This window comes from Triticum aestivum, chromosome 1B (assembly GCF_018294505.1).
Source record: "Triticum aestivum cultivar Chinese Spring chromosome 1B, IWGSC CS RefSeq v2.1, whole genome shotgun sequence".
Lineage (NCBI taxonomy): Eukaryota > Viridiplantae > Streptophyta > Magnoliopsida > Poales > Poaceae > Triticum > Triticum aestivum.
In genome coordinates this window covers 118,138,167-118,156,686 of record NC_057795.1, presented here as the reverse complement: position 1 = coordinate 118,156,686, position 18,520 = coordinate 118,138,167, and the positions used below count along the sequence as shown (strand labels likewise).

Genomic DNA, 18,520 nt, shown 5'->3' with positions numbered 1-18,520 from the left:
CACGACAGACGACGGCTTCATCCACGCTCATGGCCGATGAGTCGAGTCAAAAGTAGTGATGTGTAGTTCTGAAACATTGATTGGCTCATGTTGTAATTAAACTTAATGAATTCGTATGTCTCTTTGGTTTGGACAGTCATTCAACTTAGATGTAATCGATGCTATTTATTAGTAGGATCATGAATCGTGCTATTAATGTCTTGTTTTTCTCTTCCGATCCTTTTGTTGCATACTTACATATTGCTTATGTATTGTCTGTTGTCTGTTGTTTGGCTTGTGCATAGAGATGTCGTTGTATGTCGTGTACAAGGGTAAGGTTCCCAGAGTGTACGACGACTGGGAGGAGTGTCGGAGACAGGTTCACCGTTTCAGCGGTAACAGTTACAAAGGGTACACCACTAGGGTGGAGGCCGAATCTAGATACGCCCGCTATCTAGCGGGAGAGAGGAGGGAGCGTTGGAGGAACCGGATGAAGACCAGTTTGATCGCGATGATGCTCATCGTGATGACCGCAGCTCTCTTTTATGTGATGGTAGTTTAGATGATCGATATCGACTTGTAATGTGAAGATAAACTCGATACTCGCGGTCTTGAAACTTGTAATGTTTTATCTTTGTTCGGTCTTTTGAATTCGGAGACTAATATGATGAATTGTATTCAGAGACTAATCTTCTATTGTATTCGATGAATCTGTTGTTGCTGTGTGCTGCTGTCTATATTATGTCCAATAATATATTTTGTAACCTGTGCAAAAATCAGAAAAGCAAAAAAAAAACAAATATTCATACTAATGGCGCATCAAGGCAGAGTGCGCCATTAGTATGCCAAAGGATACTAATGGCGCATCAAGGCAGAGTGCGCCATTAGTATGACAAAGCACATGGTTACATATAGCCCCCCGGGAGGCATACTAATGGCGCATGGTGTTACATACTAATGGAGCACTGCTTGGTGCGCCATTAGTATACCAGATACTAATGACGCACCAGTGGTGCGCCATTAGTAAAAAAATTTAGTGGCGTGCTACTAATGGCGCACCGGTAGTGCGCCATTAGTAGGCAAAACCGGTGCGCCATTAGTAGGCCTTTTCCTAGTAGTGTCATGTGACCCAAACCTGGTGAAACAAGTCCAAAGCGATTGTCTCCAACTGGTTGTACCCTGTATCCACAAAATCATGCAGATCCACATGCTACATTGAGTGGTAGGTAGTAATCAAGCATGTAGCTAGAATAATTGCTTATAACAGGAAAAATTTTCTTTTATTAAGTATATCACTATAGTGCCATATGGACTAACATATTGCACACACGTATCACATGCATGAATTTGCAAGTAAAATTATTTGTCCAAACTTCAAGGCTAATTTAGGAACATATTAGAGATACTAAAAGGCAGTATATAGAAGGTTCAAAGAGACATACATCACTTAGCCCACAAGTTGAGCAAAAGGACAGAGGAAGAATAGATGTTGGATTGATCCATTCTGCTAAAGAAACTATTAGGTCCAATAATACCGGCTCTGTTTGAAGAATAGATGTTGGATTGATTCATTCTGCTAAAGAAACAACATTGCTTTCTTCCTTTCCAATTATTTTTTAATAAACTTTCTTATTGTTGTTAGTACGACCACTTTACATAGGTAACACAAAATGATTTTAATTTTTCATTTCCAAATTAATGAACATATTTTCCCATACCGATACCCTAAGTCGGCCAACCTTGAAAATTTCGTTTGTACAAAGCACAAGTATGATGTGCACAGACTCCATTAAACCATATTGTTATACCGAATTTGGTTGACATGAGCTAGTTAGCCTGATAAGTTATTACCATGCCAGAAATTTATGGTTGGTCACTAGTGACGGGATCAGACATAATTCACGTGTATTCCACTGATGCTGTGTGCAATTTAAATGCATGTTTTTCTTTTTCTTAACATTTTTGCACTTTAGTAGTAGTATTACTATATTTGCTCAGGTGATGCTGCCCTATTGCTCTCTGTGTGTAAGAATCCAAAAGTGGGAAGCTCTTTTATCATTTAGTGGAGAAAACCTTAGTCTCTTGTGATATTTATGAAGATTTCGAGTCATCAACACCTTACTTATGAGGAGAGGAGACCACTAGAAAACCACACCTCGTTGGAGCTTCATGAGCTCAAGACGGCTGGTTGTACGAACGCATCCGCTCATACCAGCAACCATATCTCACGGATCTAGCACCACACCCATAAATATATTCCATATGTGAGAGGGGGGAGGGGTCCAGTCCGGCTAGGGTTTTGGGGTCGCCTTCTCGGGAATGACATGGGATCTGGGCTAGGTCGTTTCCATCTTGCCATTTGATTCTAGAGTGATAGAACCATTCTTTTCGGCGCCCATTGAGGCATCACGAAGAATCATAGTATGAACATGGGTAGAACGAGGCAGAACCCATAGGACAGAAGTTCTTGCCCGTGATGGAGAAAGACTTTTGGGTTATGCTCAACAAGACGGAGGATGTCAAGATCAACTCCTTCTTCAAGGAGGCTTCTGTGGAGGACATGAACCACGAAATGGACCGATACCTCTACTTTGTAAGTAAAGTGGCATTTAACACGTTTCTATTTTAATTTTTTTAGAAAACTTTCGATCTATTCATCAACCCTCAAGATAGTACAGAAAACAAGTAAAAAATACATCCAGGTCCGTAGACCACCTAGCGACGACTACAATCACTGGAGCGAGCTGAAGGCGCGCCGCCGTCGTCGCCCCTCCCTAACCTGAGCAGACAAACATAACATTGTAGTAGACAGTCGGGAAATCGTCATGCTAAGGCCCTATAGGACTAGCGCACCAGAATAACAACCACTGCCGATGAAGAGAAGCATAGATCGGAAGGATCTAACCTGCAGACACACAACAAATGAATGAAGATTGTATCAAACGGATCCACGGAAGACAAACGCCGACCGAATCCCACGAGATCCGCCGAAGACACACCTCCACACGCCCTCCGATGAGGCTAGACGCACCATCGGGACGGGGCTAGGCGACGAGAACATTATTCCATCTTTAGAAAGCTGCCGCTGCCACGCCTTCCTGAGCAGGACACAAACCCTAAACATATACCAAAAGACACCTAAAAACAGAGTTGGAGCCCTCCCGTCAGCAAGGACCGAGATCCACCATACTCCCATGGCCTAAGGCCACAACAGACGGGTAGACCTGCGGTGGCGCCGGCAGGAGGCGAGCAACCCAGCCGCCTTGCCTTCGAGTTGGTAGGGCAGCCAAGGGGTATGCGTCTTAACTCAAGTACAAATGAAAAGTTATGATCATCAGTGTATAGTAGAATAAAACAAAAGGATGAAAACGCGTCAATGAAGTTAAAATTTCTGGATTTTGCACTATTCAATCAAATATAATAATGTTCCCGCCAACTTTTGTACTATATATATGTGGTGTATTTTCTGGAAGTGTACAAAAGTACACAAACTCATGAGTTTGTCATCAAAAGTGAATCTATGTTGCTGGAATTATGCATTGTAAATTCACGGTTATGAATACCTAATGCAGCAGTTGCTTTTTTTTCTCGAATACGCATAGCATGTGTATCTTGCATTATAGAGAGAGAGAAAAAAATAGTACAAGAACCCCAACAGTTGCTTTATAGTATGTGTATCAGAAGATTTGGTTGCCAAATTTTAATTAACTTCGTTTGAGTGGGTGTTGCCAAACTAATCTAGCCGAAGTTATTCTCTAGTAGCTTGGTAGTGCCGCGACTACTTTCAGCGAGGAAAAACGTGAAAATCACTTGGCAATAATATAATGATAGAAGGTACTAACTAAAAGTTACAGCGTCACATGAACTCTCACCAACCATCTCCCGTGACGGTAAAGAACTACTAGCATTTCTCCAATGTTCGGTCGCTCCTAAGCGTATGAATTGACTATGGCAGGGTCATTCTCCCTTGTTCTCCCTTCGTTCCTTTCTTGGAAATATCCGGAGATGCTACTAGAGGCTTCGTCCGATTGAGACGCCTTTCGCCTTCGAACCTTCGATTTTCATTAGTGCGAAACGCGCAACACGCCTGCTAGCTTTATCCAATTAGTAGCTTCCACTGGAGTCGTCTGGGGATGCTCTCAGATGCTCCATGCATCTCCGTGTAGCAACAACACACAACGTATCACATCACTAAAGCAGACGAACATGACAGTATCCGTAGGCGCCTCGTTGTCGTCGAAACGTCTACTCCCACTAAAAACGCATCACCGAAAATCCTGAAATAAATCCAAAAATAATGCAAGCACCAGGACTTGAACCCTGTTGGGTTGGGGATATCGATGTTCCTCTAACCATCCAACCACAGGTTGGTTCACCTGACTCATGATCTTGTGAGGTTTGATTATTGCAGTAGAAAACCTTCATTTAAAATATTTTTTCTTTGTGTTTGCAGTTTTCTTGGAACATATATCATGTAAAAAAACATCCAAATTCATTACAACATTTTAAACACACTCATATAGCAAAGAAAAAGAACCATCATGACCAGCAAATGTTCGCTGGAGGGATGGCAATTGCGAATGATTATCATCGCAATTTGTGTTGGTCGAGCATGTCAATTTTAGTTAGAGAGCATGGTCATAGCATCACCAGAAAATATAATTATGAAAATCTATTGGACATAATCTATTTAGATACAATTATGTAGATATAGGTACAATCTGAATAAGTATGACTATACCATATCTAACGGCTGTGATTTCTTTCATTTTTCTCTTTCTTTATTTCTAGCTAGCATGTACTTCTCTCTATTTCTTTTTCCTTTCATTTTCTTTCAGTGCATAATAATAGAGAGATACATACATAGATTGCACCATGCATTTACACATGCATTTATGATGTGGCCAGGAAGAAAACTTCCAATTATCAAAAAGAATATTAGGGCATATTTTGTTCGCATGATTCTAAAAGCAAAGGAATAGAAAAAACACAAGAACATGATAAGAATGCATTGGTTCGGATCAGAGACGGTGACGAGCACGCGGGATCCTTCTCGGCGGCTCTCGCGGCTTGGCGAGGCGGGGTGGGAGCCCTCCTCCTAGGCTCCAGTGGTGGCACACTCAGGCAGTGGCCCGTGCGTCAGGGGTCCCACGGTGGCACTGTTGCTGCGGTTGGTCGCCGGATCTAGGCGGCTAGATCTGGGGCTTTAAAGGCGGTCGAGACGGTGCACAGGTTGTTGGGTGCATTTCTTGGGACGGATCCGGGTGAAAACCTAATCTTCGGCCGATGGCCGGAGACGGTGATGACGATGCCGTTATCATCGTTTCCTTCATGAAGGCATCATCGAGGTGAAGCTCCCAACTCCACTCAATACCTCCGGGGGAAACCCTAGATCAGCTGATCGGATGTTGGCGGCAATCATGTGTCGTAACCCCCTTGGGGGCGACATTCTTGGAGGTGCACTCGGCTTCGCGGGACCAGCGGACGGCTTCTTTGGTGGAGCGGTGCTTCATCCATACATTGATGGCGACGGATCTGGACGGCGTGGCGCAGTGCAGATTCGGAGTTTGATGTGGAAGGATAGACTTGCGCAGGAGGACGACACAGTCTGGCGTCGTGGTGGCGTCAATGGCTGAGAGACCTGGCACGGTAGATGCAACAGTACAACTCTGAAGATGGACTCGCGGCAGGTTACTGCGGCGACCCCATTCCCAGCAGGCGTCCTGGTTGAGGAGTGCGCCGGACTGGTAGGTGCCTCATACCAGGCAGGCGTCCTGGTTGGGACCTCATGTCTTAGATGTTTAGGTTTGGCTGCGATGTCTGTTTGGTATTAGGCCCAGACTATCAGCGCCCCTTCATCAACTGGATAGGTGTAGCGACAGTTGTTGCTTAAACGGTGGCTTCAGTCTTACTGTTGTATGACTTTGTTAGATTTTGTGGGAATAATTAATAAAGTGGCCGCATGCATCGTCCAGATGCAGAGACCAGGGGTCATCATCCTTTTCTAAAAAAATGATAAGAATGCATGTGCAAAATAGAGGATTGGCAATCATAGAAATTCTGTCAACTTGATGTTTGGTTCACAGGAATTGAAAAAACAAAGGAATCCTAATTAACATGGTCAAATTAAAAGTCACACCACATGAAAATATATAGCTAGAACATTATGATGCCACTAAGGATCTCAGTCTCATTCTTTTGTGCATAGTAATTTGGAAAGACGTCCAAGCAGATGTTAGAATTCATGTGTTTTTCCTTCAAATTGAGATAAGAGAAAATTTTCTTTCATTTTTTTTCCTTTGTCCCATTCCTGTTAAACAAAGGCATATGAATAATATCATCATAGGAAAAATTTGCATTCCTGTCTTTTACCTCTACATTTCTTTGAACCAAAAGAGGCATAAGTTTTTACATGGTATTATGGTGTTGGAGATATGCCAAAAGCTCAACTGACTCGACAACGGTGTGTGCAGAATTACAAATCGCTGTCGTATAGTAACATAGTACAAAAATAAAAGCGGTCGTAGACATACTCCAGGTCGGTCATATGTAAATCGAAGGAACAAACATATTCGCTCTACCTTAGCAGCGACAGCCATCCGCCATCCGTGCCATGAGAACCGAACATCACATCTACTGATGACCGCATTGACCTCATGGTTAATGAGGGAATTTCTATGTGAAACTGTTATATCTTTACGGTATGAACATGTGTAACTACAAATGCACATATGCCTCGCTATAAAAGGGGCCATCCGTTCGCCATCCCCATTCATCCAACCTTAGGAAACAAACAAGCATTATATACTCCACCAGCTAGGTCGAAGATGTTCCGGTGGGGCAAGAGCACCAAGAACCCAGCTCCGGCAGCCGGGGAGGAGGTAGCGGTGCAGAAGGTGGAGAAGATCGAGTTCCGCAACCTCGTCCACATCAAGCCTCCTGTCGGCACCAGCGGCGGGGCCATCGGCAACGCGTGGAAGCCACAGCCATGGACGGCCGGCGCCGGCAGCTCCGGCGCGGCTCGGAAGCCCGACAGCCCCGGAGACGACATCAACTCGAGGGCGGGCAGGTTCATCGAGGACACTAAGAAGAGGTGGCGCCTCGGCGTCAAGTCATTCGGCGGCCGTTAGCGAGCTAGCTGGCTAGCCCACCGCCGGCCACCTTCTCGTCCATGCATGCATGCGTGTCACACTCCCTGCTCCGGCCGTCCTCGTCAATAAAAATTAATTGATACTATATGTAAGTGTTAGCCGGCCCGATTATGATGTGATCCTGGTCTAAACAATTTATCTGTAGTACAAAAAGGACATTGTATACGGCGCGCGATGCATGCATGATACGGTGTGGTTGTTAAATTCATCGGTATGACTGATGGATATACCAGCTAAATAATTTGAGTTTGTATGATGTTCGTTGGTTGCACGTGTGAGTTTGGTTAATGTACATACTCCCTCCATTTCAGTTTACAAGTCCTACGCGTATACCTAGGTTGCCAATTTTATCACCCTAATATAAACTATATAACACAAAAATTATACCTTTTGAAGATAGAACTTCTGAAGTTTATATTCGTATAATTTTTGTAATATATGACTTGTATTAGGTTTGTCAAATTGACGCACACCCTGTAAACTGAGAGAGAGGGAGTATTTTTTAGTCACTATCGGGGCATCGATGATGGGATTCGCAGTCCTCTCAGTTATTACGGCTAATCATCTTCCATTTGCCGAATTTATTCGGAAGGATAGATTCCCAGATGTTGTGGTAGGTGGTTCCGTGACGATCACAAAAACACAAGGTTTTAGGCTTTACGAAGTGATCAACGGTTGGTAATGATGAAGGGCGTTGTTACCAATCGTTAAACGAGGATCCTCGTTTAAATTTCATATATGCTCCGAGGGCGTTGTGTTTAAACGAGGAGCATATATAACAACGCCCTTGTGTTTAAACGAGGAGCATATATGACAGCAAATTTAAACGGGCAAGTTTAAACGAGGATCGGAGTAATAATGTAAGCAAGTTTAAACGAGGAGCATATATGAAATTTCATCAAATATACTTCCCTGGTTTGAAAATTACATGACGTTATTAATACCAATCATTAGTATGCAACCGCCTTCCCTGCCGGCGGTGGGGGAACCCTTGCCAGTGCCGTCGCAGGCCCCTTCCACCTCACCCCATCTCCTCGCCGCCACCGGCGGAGCGGTCGGCGAAGCCGCGCCGGCTCCCAGGAAGATAGAGGCGGGGCATGTGTCATCCCATCCTCGCGCTCTCATCCCCCACCCGGCGATGGCGAGTTCTCTAGTGGGGAACCCCACGCCCATTGATGTCGACCTTCAGGCCACCCGGATCCGCGACGGCGGCTGCCGTGTCAAGTCCTCCCTCGCAGCGCCTCGGTCGTGGTCTTGGTGGCGGCGCCTAGGGTTTTGGCCCAGATGCGTCGCGGTGGGGTAGGGATGCGGCCTCCCTTTCATGCCCGTGGTGTTCTAACTGGCTGGGGTTTTGCGCCGTCGTCCGGCTCACTGATCCGTCGGCTCCGGTTGATGGTGAGGATGGGGAGACAGGACTACCTGTGAAAACTGGGCCGTCCTTGACGGCAAAAGATGCGGCATCTTGGGGGCGTTGTTACCTTGATGAAGGCATCATCGGTGCATCTCTTATCTTCTCCCTCGGGATGCTCCAGGGAAAACCCTAGATCTAGGCCTCCCGGGTTAGACGATGCCAACGTTCGGCATCATTCTACCTCATGTGGACATCGTTTTGGAGCAGTTGCTGGCTAGAGGCGTGGTTGGGCGCAGGTCACCGCATGCTTCCCGTGCGGTGACCAAGGTGGAGCGGTGTGCCATCTACAATATCGATGATGACGAGTCTTGGCGGCAAGGTGCAACGTGGTCACGACGTTGGATACCGTTTGATGGGCGCGCACGGGAGGCTGGTGATGTCCGACATCGTGGTAGCGTCAACGACAAAAGGGCCTGGCAAGATCAGTGCATTGATTGCTCCTGAAGAGGGGACTGTGGAAGAAGGCGATGACGGAGTCTTTTGTGTGCGCATGTGGTGCACGTTGAGGGTCTGCTAGATCAGTTGGTGCTCCCAGCTAGTCAGCGGGCACCTTGATGAGGCCACCGGATTTCTTAGTGTGCGTGCCGCGAGGTTAGGGCACATCATCAACTCGGGAAGGTGGCTTTGGGTTGATCTATCTATTTATTTTGTAAGGCCTTGTTGAATAATGCAATAAAAATGGTTGCGTGCATCTCTTGATGCAAAAGCTGGGGGTAATCCTCCTTTTCAAAACAAAAATACAAAATTGTTAGTGAAAAGTTGCGTATTATGAACATATTCTTTTTGCAGATTTCATACCATTGTATTACTTTTTACATCACCAAAAAAATTGGTCGAATTTCATTGATAAATCTTGAATGTTTTAGCTCTATCCTTGCAAAATTCTAGTTGTGGGTTTATTTATTTATTGCCTTATTTAATTTGTGTTTAAAGTTGTCCTTGCACAACCCCCCACCCGACCTCACCCCACCCCAAAAACTTCTATATTTTTCTCTCTATAGTAGGTGCTTTTATTGACTCGTAATGAAGCATCAAGCGGATACAAACACAATGAGCAAATGTTTTTATAATTAATTAATTAAGAAAGTATTTTGAAGATTTATTTTCCTATGGGGATGGTGTTGTGGCAACTAGTATGAAGAAATTGCACTGGCAGGGGGTCAACCCTCCTTTTGGGGGACTATTAATCAAGTAAATCACAATATGAACAGACCCTAGTTATCATCCAAGTGGCGACCCATTATCCTAAATTCGTTAAGGTCTTATTTGCACCCTTCTTAGAGCTCTCAAGGATAAACTGTCAGAAACTTTGTTCAGGTGAAAAAAAATGGCTATCATCTCATCCTTTAGGATGCTTGTTTTCAGAAACAAACCAAACCTCCGGGCCTCTGCATCTGCCTATGCACACATCCATAGTTTTATTAAAGTAGATATAATACAAAGAAGCCATTAAACAAAGTACATGAAGTAGACAACAATCAACAATGGTAGAATATTGACATGATATGACAAAAAAATACAAGTATGGTTCCATTCTTCCACTACAAAGGCGTTCAAGAAGAAAGAACATATTCACACTGATGTCGCGAAATTTAGCCTCTCACCTCAAGGACAAAGATGTCTTTCCTTGATGATGGGTCTATCCAATTAAGGCCAAACACATCGGTTGAACTGGTGCAAACAAATCAAATTTCTTTGAGCGTTTGTTATTTCAATGCAGAAAAAACACGTACATCTCGGAGACAAGACTGAAGAAAATGAGCTTCTCCTATCAAATAGTCAGGCAAACACCTGCAAATCCCCATACACGGGTCAGCGACATGACCCGTTAAATTTGGGATTTTTATTTTTAACTAAAATAATTATTTTTCTTAGCGTTCACACACAAGATCGTTTTGTGAAAAATCGTTTCAAATATAGTAAAAGGTAAAATGGAAAAAATGAGAAGTATTCGTTTGTGTACATATATATGTTCACATGTATGAATCAAAGATGTCCATTATATATCTAAAAAATATTTTTGTGCATATTTTTACATTCATGTATTTGATATAAAGGTTCATAGACTTAAAAAATGTTATTCATAGACATCTGAATATATGTTCACATAAAGTAAAAATAATATAAATTGAAAAATGAAAAAAAAAGAAAAAATAGTTGGAAAAAAGGAGACAATCCTAAAGAAATAAAACTTGAAAACTCAAAATAAGTTGGAAGATAACTTGAAAACTCAAAATAAGTTGGCCCCTGGACACGCATAAGTGTGTCAAATATAATTTGCGGTGGAAAAGGCCATGAGACAAAAAAATCAATCGCTTCGGGATGACAGATTCCTTGGAGGCCTGGCTAGGTGTGTCAATGCAATGCGGTTGCTCCCGTGGGCCAAAATGCACCTATTCCCGGCTCTACTTGGCGCTGATTTGTTGTTGTATCGCAGTAAGAGCCAAATAGCAGTTAAGTTAAGAGTTCTAAAAAAAGCTAGTTAAGTTAAGGCATACCTCTTGCAAATGTCACTTTCATATTATCTGGTCCTGACAAACAACATAGTGCATGTGCATCACTTGTTGCAGCTTGAATTTTTATTTTTATTTTGTAGATCTTATTTTTTTAAACAATTTATCTCTTAAACCGTGCATCCAAATCACAGATCGTTTTCATTATTAGATTCTCGCACAGAGATCTTCGAAACTAGATCTCATGTTACTAGATTTCAAAAAAAAAATCCACGAAAATACTAGGAATCAGAAAAACCATAAACCAAAAAAAATTGAAAATTGAAAAACAAAACAAGAAACAAGAAACAAATAGAAAAACCGTAAACCGGAAAAAGTCAAAATCCGGAAGCATGGTCGTGCTTTCCCCTTTCGGGAATCATAGATGTGCTTCTCATTGAAGCACAGGCTGTGTTTTTTCATTTTTCGGAAGCGTGGAAATACATGTGTGTTTTCTCTTTAGGTAGGCACAGTTATTATTCTCGTGGACGTACGTCTTTTGCTTCTCTCGTGGAAGCACAAGTTGCGTTTCTCTTGAAAGCATAGGTTGTGTTTTTCCCTTTCATAGAAGCACAATTATGCTTTTCACAGAAAAGCGTTGCTTCCCAATTAATTTAAAAAAAAACTCTAAACCCTCCTAAACCTAGGAAAAACCAGTAAACCAGAAAGCCGAAAAACTAAAAAAGAAATAACACCCAGAGCGCGACACATGGTGTGTCTAAGCGCACCACTTGGCACACTCGTGGGGCCAGAAAAGTGACCGTTGTGGTTGCCCCCGAATGGGTACCCATCAACTAGTTGCTCCTAGGTAAGTGGCCTGCAGACGTCATTCCAAGCATGGTGGAGCGGGCTAGAGAATCCTATTTGTCACGGGTTGTGACAAATTGTCGATGTATCGCACAACTCCTTCGCTCGTACATGGGTCAGGCCAAGTACCCTTCTGTTTACGTGCAATCACTCTGGTTTTAGGAACTTTCTAAAAGGTTCCTGAACGGATTTGGAACATTCTAGAAGGTTCTTGAACCAGATTTTAAAGTTATTCTGGTTGTTTTTTGTTTATTTTTATTTTCAAAAGTTCACAATTTCAAAATATGTTCAATATATTAAGAAGTTCTTTTGCTATTTAAAAAAATGTTTGAAATTTCAAAGTTTATTCGTGTTTCCAGAAAAAATTCAGAGAGTATTCACATTTTGGAAATATTATGGAGTTTATAAATTTTTTTAAAATTTAAAAAATGCTGGAAAATTCAGAAATTTTGAAAAAAGTTCTATATTTTTGAAAAAAATGTGGTTTTACAAAAATAGATCATAATTTAAAATTTTCTAATAAATTTTGAGAAATTTTCTAATTTCCAGGAAGTTTATTCATAAATTCAAAAAAATTCTTTTTTCAGAAAATGTACACAGTTTCAAAATGTGTACACTATTACTAAAAAAGTTCTCATTTTTCAAATACTGTTCAATTTTTACTAATTGTGTTCGTGTTTTCATAAAATGTGGGAGCTTCTAAAATTGTTTGTAATTTCAAAAATATGTTTGGAATTTTAGATAATGTTTTAAAAAATGCTATTTCAAAAATATTTCATAATTCTTTTCTAGATTTTTTTCCGTACATGCCTTTGGAGTTAGCTCATAAACTTTTGGTGCTTGTTTTAGTCTTAAAGGCTCGTGGGGTCCATTGCCTAGCGACACAAGAACACGAGTGCGGGGTCGCGGTTACAATTCCTTGCGACCGCTCCCTCCCATTGTTGAATTTTTTAGGTCACACGATTTAGTATAGTGCTTCCCTCCTATGTGGCCCTGCGCAGTCCGGAGGTGCCCTGTGCGTCACATCGTCAATCTGTCACAAAATGCGACGAATGGGAGGTCCTGGGCCTGGCTGGCCCATTAGCCACATAGGAGCTCCTAGCATACGTACGATTTGTGTTTTTTCCTCTCTCACTTTCCTTTTTCCCTCACTGCATATGATTTGAAAACAAATAGTGTATTAATAAAATTTCGTTCATTTGAAAAAAGTTCGCGGATTAAAATACTGTTTTATAAGTTTGAAGAGAAAAATGGGTCGGCCCTGTCGAGGGGTGCCCTGTGTGTTGCATCATCAATCTGTCGCAAAATGCGACGAATAGGAGGTCTCAGGCTTGGCTAGCCCATTAGCAACCTGGGAGCTCCAAGCATACACGTACGATTTGTGTTATTTTCCTCTCTTTTCCCCCCCTTTTTCCCACTGCATATGATTCTAAAAAAATAGTGAATGCAAAAGAGTTCTTGCATTTAAAATAGCAGAGTAGAATAATGTTTACAAATTTGAAAAAAGAGATCAATGCAAAATGTACTTGAATCCAAGAAATTTCCACGAGTCTGAAGATTGTTCATAAATAAATTAATGTTCACAAATTAGAACAATTTTCATGAATTCAAAAATATTCCTGAATTTTAAAATGTTCACGAAATTGGATAAAAAACAAAATTCATGGTTTTGATAAACATGTTGGTGAATTTGAAAAAAGTTCACAAATTTGAAAAATGTTCATGATATTCGTGAACGCGAATTTGAAAAAAAATGTTCACGAGAAGGGAGGCCCACGGAGCGTCATTGCCGCCATGGGAGACGGGGCCAATCTGGATATTCCGGATAGGGAACTTTTGCCTCCTTGCCCATTAGTTTACTATAGGTATGAATTTGTACTCCATCTAGGTTGCACAATCCGTACTAAACCGTTCATCCATGAGAACTAAAAAAGTTGTTCTTTAGATGTAAAGCCATTGTACCAAGAACCTAAAAGCCCCGCCATGTGTTAGTAGGTACGCTTTCTTGACACAGTTGCAGGGAAAATACTTATTGTCATGGACGTGATAGTAGGTACGCTTCCTTGACAAATAAGTATGAAGGAAACCGTCTTGGGTGGGCCAACTACGCGCTTGGATGATATTCTTTGGGCCTTTGTGAAAAATTTCTTTGTGGCAGAAGTGAGGGCAAGAATTTTTCAACGATTGCTCGGGTGAGTCACAGCTCGCTCTGTATACGTTGATGGTTCCAACCTTGTCCGCTCGAGTTTTCAATCTCTAAGGCTGGTCGTAATAGGAGTATCATAGCTCGTATTCCCTCCATTACTTTATATAAGGCGTATTTGCTTTTTGATAAAATTTCAGAATGTAAGGTGCATTTCTTCTAGTTTTTTGTTAATTCCCTTGTTAGCCCTCTAGAAAAAGGGAAAGTATCTCTCTCCTGATTGTCTGTATCTCTCCTTGTAGGAAAAGGAGTATCTCTCTGTCGATTGTATGTATCTCATACTTTCTTGGACTAACTGGTTCACTTGCCACTAACCAATAAATTTGCCAAGGGTAATTTTGTCCTAACATGTCTGTAATTTTGTGCTTTGGTCACCGTGCCAAAAATAATACACCTTAAATAAAGGAACGAAGGGAGTATCATGCATGCCAACTATGCAATTTTCATGAGACACGGTGCCGGCTATTGAACTGACACTCTGGACACTTTGCTAACGCCCGCGTCACCCTCCTGCTAGGGCGGCTCGGGTGAAAACCCTAGCCGCCGCCGCCGGGCACGTCCATCCTCCCCCTCCCCTCCGCCGCCGCTAGAGGAGGTCGCCGGGCAAAGCCCCAGGCGGCTGATGGCGGCGGCGGAGGCTCTCTTCCCTCCCGCGCTAGATCAGGTGAGGCGGGTCACCCATGGCGCCGGGGCGCTCTCCCCGATCTGCGTTGCGGCGGCACGGTGGCGTGTTAGGCGACGGCGCAAGGCGGCGGCGTGGTGTTGGGCGGGGGAGGCGGAGCTGCGGCTCCAAGGAAGATCTGGTGGCGCCGGCCGTTTGATGGCCTCGCGGACATGGCGGCTTTGGTCGCGGTGGCTGGCGGCTGGATCCTGGGGCGACAGCCCTGGAAGGTGGCGGCGAGTGAAGCTCGGGCTTCCCGTGATGGCATGGCATGGTGCTGTCTCTATCCAAGGCGGATCTGCATCGACGATCTCGTGGTTTTGCCGCGGATTGGTTCATATCAGAGACGGTGATGAGCGTGTGGGATCGATCTCGGCGGCTCTCGCGGTTTGGCGAGGTGGAGTGGGAGTCCTCCTCCCAGGCTCCAGTGGTGGCGCATTCAGGCAGTGGCCGGTGTGCCAGGGCTCCTACCGTGGCACTGCTGTTGCGGTTGGTCGCTGGATCTAGGCGGCTAGATCTAGGGCTTTGGAGGCAGTCGAGACAGTGCACAGGTTGTCGGGTGGATGTCTTGGGACGGATCCGAGTGAAAACTTGGTCTTCGGTCGTTGGCCGGAGCCGGTGATGACGATGCCCTTATCATCATTTCCTTCATGAAGGCATCATCGAGGTACAAATCCCAAACCCACCTAATACCTCCGGGGGAAACCCTAGATCAGTTGATCGGATGACGGCGGCATTCATGTGTCGTTACCCCCTTGGGGGCGGCATTCTTGGAGATGCACTCGGGCTCGAGGGACCAACGGATGGCTTCTTCGGTGGAGCGGTGTTTCTTTCTACATATTCATGGTGGCCGCTCTTGGCGGCATGGAGCAGCGGAGGCTTGGCGTCGGATGTGTGGTGATGGACACGTACAGGAGGTCGACGTTGTCTGGCGTCGTGGTGGCGTCGGCGGCAGCTAGACCGGGCAAGGTCGATGCAGCAGTACAACAATGAAGATGGATTGGTGGCAGGTGGCTGCGGCGGCCTCATACCCGGCAGGCGTCCTGGTTGAGGAGCACGCCGGACTAGTGGGTGCCCATACCCGGCAGGCGTCCTGGTTGGGACCTCAGGTCTTAGATGTTAGGTTTGGCTGCAAGGTCTGTTTGGTATTAGGCCCAGACTATCAGCGCCTCTTCATCAACTGGATAGGAGTAGCGATAGTTGTTGCTTAGGCGGTGTCTTCTTGGGAGGGGAACAACAACTGGAAATGGTTGCTAATACCCCGTAGGCTGAGGAGCAAAAGGAGAAATCCGCCCAAGGAGGGGCTCGCGTCTGATTAGCTAGTTGGTAAGGTAATAGCGTACCAAGGCGATGATCAGTAGCTGGTCCGAGAGGATGATCAGCCATACTGGGAGTGAGACACGGCCCAGACTCCTACGGGAGGCAGCAGTGGGGAATTTTCCGCAATGGGCGAAAGCCTAATGGAGCAATGCCGTGTGGAGGTGGAAGGCCTACGGGTCGTCAACTTCTTTTCTCGGAGAAGAAACAATGACGGTGTTGCTTAGGCGGTGGCTTTGGTCTTACTGTTGTACGCCTTTGTAACGTCTTGTGTTAATAATTAATAATATGGCCGTATGCATCGTCCAGATGCAGAGGCCGGGGGTATTCCTCCTTTAAAAAAAATGAAATTTTGATGAGGTGTTATAGAATTAAATGAATAAAGAGAGGGTTGAGTATCATATGATGATACCGTATCATAATAAATGTTGTGCATGACAATAAATAAAGTACTACATGATATTAATATATAATATTATGCATTAGGAAGATAGTATCATACACTAGTATCATATGCATGATACTAGTATATGATACTTCCCATTACAACCAGCCTAATACTACAGGAGCGTGATGCTGGATTGTTGGCGCGATGGTGCACGACCGTAGGAAACTCTCGCATGGACATTAGCGATCTCGGGCCGATCAATGCGAGACTGTAACTAGTATGATACTTTTGTGTGATAGTTGGAAACCCGTTATGCGGGAGTAGAGGCCTCATTGTGATCTTGCATGAGTAGTTGGAGACCCATATTTGCGAGTAGTAGTTGGAAACCCTTGAATGCCCGAGTAGCAGCTCAAGAACCTGTTGTGATCATGCTCGAGTGTAGTCAGAGACCCTCGTGTGTGTGTGTGTGTGTGTGTGTGTGTGTGTGTGTGTGTGTGTGTGTGAATAGCTAGTTGCAGAGATGAACGCGTGGAGACCCCGTATGCGATTGCGACCGGACGTTACAGTCTCTCAATATAGGAGCATGTTGATGCTAGCGGGTCTGCGCGATAGATAGTTGCCCCAGCCGGTTGCAATCCATTGCATGTTGCCTCACTCTCAACTCAAAGACACTACACGGATAATACGTGCAGGGCGTGGTTGATGCACATGATATATATATATATATATATATATATATATATATATATAATATATATATATATATATATATATATATATATAGAGTGACACTATTCTGATCCTGGAATCAGAATAGTTATTTGGATCACGATGACCCTATATAGGGAGCGAGGAGAAGTTTCCGAACTGCCGAACCGTGGGAAAGAAAAAAAACATAGCGCCCCACTGTCCCCACCGCACCGACATCTCTTCCACCTCCCTGCCGCCGGGATCCAGCCAAAGGCGAGTCGGCGACCGGCACCAACCCCCCTCCCCGTCGTCGGGATCCAGCCACCAATCCGTTGCCCCGCCGTCGGGATCCAGCCACCAATGCACCTCCCCGCCGCCGGGATCCTGTCGCCGCACAACCGCCACCAACCCAACCTCCCGTCGTCGGGATACTGCTGCCGCGCGACAGCCACCAACTCACCTTCCCCACCGTCAGAATTCACCCCTCAGCGACCTTCCTCCTCTGCTGCCGCGACCTTCCACATCTGCCACTGCGGCCTTCTTCCTTCCCGTGCCTCAGTGCGGCGGCGCCCTCTCACATCCTGGATTCATGGCGGTGGCCGCCTGCTCTTCTTCCAATGCGGCGACGCCCTCCATGGCGCGTGGAGCTGGCAACCCATTGGCTGTTACCTCACAAGCACCGCCATCCAGCCATCTATTGTTGTCGTCTAAGCTGCAGAGCGACAGTCCTCCCCTTGGGGCCCTCCCTTCCTCTGCTCAATCGGGGCACCACTACTATGCCACCCGCCCCAAACGTCATCGCTCGTCCATCTGCTCCCGGCCTCGCGCACACTGCCACCCCGACGAAAGCTGAGGCGGAAGTTCAGCCAAGCCACTGCTACAGTCTGACATTTTTCATTTTATGATGATGCCCCTTGATGCATGCATCTTGCACCTTGCTGCAACGTCCAGATGTTCTCAACCTCATGCGTGTAGCTCCTGCTACGCCTACTCCCCCTGACACTATTCTGATCCTGGAATCAGAATAGTTATTTGGATCACGATGACCCTATATAGGGAGCGAGGAGAAGTTCCCGAACTGCCGAACCGTGGGAAAGAAAAAAAACATAGCGCCCCCACTGTCCCCACCGCACCGACATCTCTTCCACCTCCCGAACTCCACCATCCCACCTCCCTGCCGCCGGGATCCAGCCAAAGGCGAGTCGGCGACCGGCACCAACCCCCCTCCCCGTCGTCGGGATCCAGTCACCAATCCGTTGCCCCGCCGTCGGAATCCAGCCACCAATGCACCTCCCCGCCACCGGGATCCAGCCGCCAATCCACCTCCCCGCCATCGGGATCCTGCCGCCGCACAACCGCCACCAACTCAACCTCCCGTCGCCGGGATACTACCGCCGCGCGACAGCCACCAACTCACCTTC

The 18,520-nt window shown here is 45.1% G+C and overlaps 1 long non-coding RNA gene across 1 annotated transcript; it reads right to left on the bottom strand.

The window, feature by feature from the left end:
- Nucleotides 1–204: 204 nt before the first annotated feature.
- On the bottom strand, nucleotides 205–16,237 carry LOC123087918 (uncharacterized). The gene is made up of 3 exons (XR_006441594.1): nucleotides 16,105–16,237; nucleotides 11,938–11,939; nucleotides 205–219 (listed from the first exon to the last, which is right to left on the bottom strand). It is a non-coding gene; the product is annotated as an uncharacterized lncRNA (long non-coding RNA).
- Nucleotides 16,238–18,520: the final 2,283 nt, after the last annotated feature.